This window comes from Acanthochromis polyacanthus, chromosome 5 (assembly GCF_021347895.1).
Source record: "Acanthochromis polyacanthus isolate Apoly-LR-REF ecotype Palm Island chromosome 5, KAUST_Apoly_ChrSc, whole genome shotgun sequence".
In the NCBI taxonomy this organism is placed as follows: domain Eukaryota; kingdom Metazoa; phylum Chordata; class Actinopteri; family Pomacentridae; genus Acanthochromis; species Acanthochromis polyacanthus.
In genome coordinates, this window is record NC_067117.1 from 7,298,606 (window position 1) to 7,304,813 (window position 6,208).

Genomic DNA, 6,208 nt, shown 5'->3' on the forward strand with positions numbered 1-6,208 from the left:
TATTCCAACCAAAGAAATCTCAGGTATTGCTTGCCCACAGATCAGTTCTAAAATCTCACCCTTTTTCTTCTTCTTCTTTTTTTGCATGTGACTTATATGAAATCTTTTGAGCAGAGGTAATATAGAAGAGCAATAATGTCCAGCACTAATTTAATACCTTATTACCATAAGCCTGGTGCAATGCATGCATAATAAATTGTTGTATCTTTTACACGGCTCAAGCATATGGTTGGGAGACCGGATTCTCTTCAAACTGCACCAAATTTGCATGATAGGATGTGAGAGTTGGATGGATTTGGGGATTATATGAAACACAGCTTCCATTTCCAGTTCATTGTACTAAGGAGAGGTATCACATTGACACAGATGGCAAGGAATTTGGAAATGCACAGCTTCTGTGAATCACAAAATGTGCACAGAAGTTAAAAGAAATCACTTCGAAGACAGAATCTATGCTGTTTTTTTCTCCTAAAGAAAAAAAAAGGAATGTTCTTTATCATTCTGTACTTTTTTTAATGGGCTGCAGCTTTATGCAGCTCAGATGGAGCTGATCAGTGCTGTTAGCAGTGTTAAAGCCACGTGGTCACAGCCGCACTGTGTTTCATGGGAGGTTCTAGAGACCCTGCTTGGACAATCATGATGTTCATTATGGTTAGATCATTCTGGGGGTCAGTCCAGGGAACGCATTACTGCACAGTTGACTGGCATTATCATAGCAGTCCACAAGCGTCTACTGGTATTCAGTGAGCACAGCACACTGCATTGTGCATTGTATAAGAACAGACAGCTTGGTAAATAAATCTTTTCCTTCTGTAGTAACATTTTCTGTCCCTTTTATGTTTGTTTTTTATGTTTGTTTGTGTTAAAACATTCATATGCAATTTAATTTTATTGTATTCCCTCTTTATGTTCTTCAGTTATTATTTCAAATACCTGTATTGTTTGCCATTCCGCTGTTTACGTGAGCTGTGTTGTATAATGTGTTTTGCTGATTACCTTCCTCTGAAAAAAAGGAGCTTTACCGGTCCTATTTTTTTATACAACCAAAGCAGCAAATATATTGACTCAGTAAGCTTACAAACACTTCACAAAGATTTTATCGCAGAACTTGAATTGCAAGATATTTACTTGGCCACAGATTATAGTTTTATGTTTAAAAAAGACTTCTTCGAATATGAATGGTAACCTCTCTGCCTCCTGCTGTCAGCTTGACTCTGGTTCGGCCCAGTGTCTGATTCAGTATTCAACCACAAATACCAGTGGCCAGGTAACGCTGATCTGTGGTGACGTCAGGGACAGGGGAGTAGCTGTGTTAATCAGGAGCGTTTTCTTCAGGTGACACTAACACGTCTGGCTTTGCTGTAAAAGGTCAGGCACACAGCAGTGCAACTAGCTGGGGTCCAATTTGATGTTTTGTTTTCTAACAAGGCTCTCTCATAGTGTCCGCTGTGCTGATAATGGAGCGTCAGGGTAGGTTGCGTTTTAATGTAAGTACACTGACTTACTTACAGCCATATATGTGCATAAGTTATATCAAAACATCATTTACCATCCAAGAACCTATGGGTTATTATTCCCTGTGTCTCTCTGTTTTCGTAGCTAGAATGGGGGCCTTGTTGGACTCTACAGAACTAGCGCATAAGATTTTAAAGAGCAGTGTCATATTAATTGGCACTTTAATAAAGGTCAGTCCAGTAAAAGGCAACAACTTCCTGTGATGGCAAATTCAGCCCAAAGTTCAGATCACATTTTGGAATGTAATCTGAAGTCTTTCGTTATGCAGAGGTGGAAGTAACACAAGCTGAAACTAGAAAAGCTTTCAGGGAGCACAGTACTCCGCAGAGGCTGCTCAGTCGTTGTATCATTTCTGACAGATAAAATTTGTAGTCGATTAGTAGTAGGATCACAATCATGATTGTCACCAGGCAGCTGACGCAGTCTTCACTCATTGTCATAGTTACAGTGACGCCGTGTCGTTATCAATGATACAGAAATCTTTTACAAATCCGTGGATCCAGTATAAGCCGCATCAGTTTTAATCAGGTGGTCCTTGTGTCATTTCTGACCTTCCCTGAAAATTTCATCCAAATCCGTTTGTCCGTTTTTTGAGTAATGTTGCTCACAGACGGAAAAACAGACAAACATACGGTAATCATCACACAACTCCGCTGCGTTCCTTGGCAGAGCAATAATGTAGGTCCCACTCCGTACGGTCCTACGAGAAACCGGTGCTTGCAAAGAGTTCCTAGGTATGTATTGAATATGCACAAACTGGCATTGGAGGAATACATACGCCAGCGATATGATGTGGATTTGCAACAAGCAGCGTTAAAGGCTTAAAATAAGACTATAAGCCGCATCACTGCCAAAAATGGATCACTTGGTCCTTGTGTCATTTCGAACCTTCCCTGAAATTTTCATCCAAATCTGTTAGTCCTTTTTTGAGTTATGTTGCTAACAGACAGACAAACAGACGAACCAACGTCGATCATCACATAACTCTGCAGCGTTCCTTGGCAGAGTAACAAAGTGCTCAGTTGGAGTCCAGTTTTTGGGATGCCTTTACATTCAGTCATCAATGGAATTTTAATTGTGTGGCATAAGCATGAATTCGGCAACAAAGATGAACAATGTATTCCCAAATCTTGATCAAAATTGTTCAGTGGATATCCTACCCTTCAGTGTTACTGTTGGCTCCATGTCCAACAACTCCTTAAAGTGACATAAATCTACAGCTGAGGTTATAAACTGGTCACACTGCAGATAATTCTCAATAAAATAATGTGTCACTCACAGGCGCTTTATCAGCAGGAGCAGCTATGTATGCTCTGTTGCAAGGATGTAGTTCTGGTTTTAACTGGGGGAGGAACTGTTTTGCCAGATGTTACTCTTAGTTTTACACTGTGAAATATTCACATTTTCACTACGCATTTGCTTAGTCTGACACATAATAAAGTCATAGCGAAATGTTTCTGACAAAGCAAGACAAGAATTTCCTGCAGGTATTAAAATGGTGTTTACTCACAGAGCCACTGCGGAGCTAAACTCATGACCTTCACCAAAATATGTACCCATGTGACGCTACTTTGACCAGTGTTTGGCAGAATATCTACTCAGAATCAAAGGAATAAATAAACTGACTCCTGCTTGTAGCTGCTGGTGGCTCCTGATCAACGAACAAATTTGATCTTGTGAGGAAAAGCTCTTTTTTCACTTCAGTTTTTCGGTTTGCATTAGTTTCAAGTAGCTTCTATGCTTTGCATATGCATTGTGTGTGGTGGTCGGTCTTTATACATGCAGCTTCGATTATTGCCACTTAAAGGCCAAACAGATAAAATGATCAAAATTCTACCTAGACTGTTGGGCTAACACAGAAAAGTAGCAGAGCAGTCAAGAACCATGCGATAATTTAAATTATGCCAAGAAAAGCAAAATATTTAAAGCTGACTACTAAATTCAGGGCTGTTTTCTCTTCCTTTTTCCTCTCAGAATGAACACGTGACTTTCATTGTGCACAGCAGCTAAGTGTGCCTCTTTCTCTGTCTGTGTCACTCTGTTTTATAATTGTGTACTTCAAGGTCAATCTGAAGCACGAAGCTCGCTAAAATTAGCGTGTCTGTGAGTCATATTTGAAACCATCCCATAAAGGTTGCATGATTCTCAACGGCAGTAGCTGCAATCAAGGCATGTTGACTGTGATGGAGGACTTTAACCACAGAGACCCAAGTGCCGTTGTGCTCTTTCCACATGCTTTCAGTCAAACCTCGTCAGGTTCTGTGAGTGGACTGAGAAGACTTCGGCGCTCAATAAAATGTTGATGGTTTGAAATGAAGGTCTGGGAGTCAATGAATTGTTGTATCCATCATCTGATGCTATTGCTGTGATTTTGATAAGATTGCAAAAAGCAGTCATTCTGTTTGTATTTCCACTGTAGAAATGCTTGCATCTATTGAAGGCAATGTCAGTGTTTCATTTGGCTGGTGCGCTTCGGTCCACACTGAATCATCTTAACTATCCAACACCTCGCTATAAAATTTTATTCAAATATTTGTGATCTTGCAGAAACTGATTATAATACATTTTGCTGTGACTTCCTGTCCTGTGGTACAGTGACATTTGTGGTTTGTCTCACAAAAACGAAATGCAGCAAACTCGTGGTTCATTTTGTAGCAAAGAAATTCGTGATCTTGAAAACGTTGCCACAAGGTTTTCTAGTACTGGCCACTGGTGGTAAAGTTCCCGAAACATTCTGGCAATGATGAGAAGTTTACCATTACTGGCAACGAGTTTACTCATGCTTTGTCACGCAGTTGGTGTTACACTTCTTCCAACGTTTTGATAATAAGTTTTCCGTAGTGGCAAACATGTCACTTTATGCAATGCCGCAGATAACATCTATGGCATTAATGGTTTCTGGTAAGCAGTCGTATTTAACTGGAAAAATCACAGTGTATGGAAATTAGATCTATGACAAATTTACAGTGTACTTATGGCTAACTTTGTGGAAAGCGTGGCAGGTTTGCTGGAATGTTCACTGCCTGCATCAACTTTGCCTCAAATTCAGATTTTATGTGTCATCATTGAAGTCCTGAGGAAACTTAGACAAGTTTTCTCTAGAATTGAATGATGACACATTGGTTTGCACTGTTGCCCTAACAACAAGAAGGTTGCAGATTTAAATCTATTCTGTGAAACTATTTGTGCTACGTTTTACACATGGAAGTTCTCTATAACTTTGCCCACAAACCTAACTGGCATATGAAAATATGACCTTATGGCAAATTTGTAGAACCAGTGCCAAAGCCGCAACTACTTACCAAAAATCTGAAATCTGGGGTTTGAGTGACACATCTCAACAACTCCTGAACAACCCTGGAATGTAAATAACGCATTTGTGTACCTTCAAGTTAAACTGCAATCAATCAAATGATCTCTCAATTTTCCTTGTCCATCGCCAATATCATTTTAAAACGTAAGTTTTTCCAACGCAGCCCTCAAACATGGAATAATTAGCATTTTACTCTATGCTTTCATGCTAAAAGTATCTGATACCAGATTATAGATGCAAAACGTCATCAGCATGTTAATCACAGTCATTATCATAGTTGTAGTCTCTTAGTACAGTAGAATTAACTCAGTAATGTTACACTACCACATAATAATAAAAAAAATACACAGCTTGGAGTACACATTAGTAATCACAGCACCTGATGACAGGGAAAGCTGATATGATTCACATTCAAATATCTGGAAAGATGATATCTGATGAGTTTAATAAGTTGGGATCAACTGACTCATAAGCGGCCTTTCTGGTATTTTCCATCCACATTCATTTCAGTCATATTTGCAGCTTCAGTGTTCTGTTGTTGCTACAGATACATGCAGCGTCTGTAACCTACTGTACAGTTATTCACAACACAGTTCTTTTCATTTCACTAACAGCACATTTCACATTAGCACAGTGTCAGTGTCAGGGTGAATCGGGAGCTCATTTGAAGCTGGAAATATGTCTCTGCATCATGTTTTGCTTTTGATTTGTGCAGTGCTGTTTTACTGTGGCTATAGTTCTGTTTATGTTGGGATTAAGGATTAGGACTTTCATTATCTACTTTCTCAACACCGACAAGTTCTCCTTTTTAAAGAAAACATTGGAAAGAAAAGAAAGAATGTTGACGCAGCTCCTCAAACTTGCTATGATGTCAGACATATCCTCTCATAAGAAGAAACACAAGCAGCCTTATTAACATCAAAAAGATAGGATTGGCTCTATCAACACAGCTCTAATTTTTAGTGCAAAGTTTGTTTGTATTTTTTGCAGTTGCACGGTTTAACACCTTTCTGAAAGCACTGTAACACTTTCGAAGCACCTGCAACTATTGACGCTCTGCTGTACGCTCACAATCCCTGCACTTTTTATCTGTACACCTTGCCTTAGATTTTACTAAAAATGAAGACCTTTATGTATTATTCATCTCTGCCTCTTCCATTTATACTTACACTTGGCTGGAGTTGTATACAATGAAAAAGCCAGGCTACGCACTGGATGAGAGGCCGCTTGCTGTACTCGTGCTGATATTCCATGTTTTGTGTCCTCATTCCCATGCTACTTGTGTTCTCATGATATTCAAATGGATTATTAGCATTTCACAAGACAGATTCATTATGTTCTTATTTTCCTAAATGAGAAATTTCCTGAATTTTTAATATA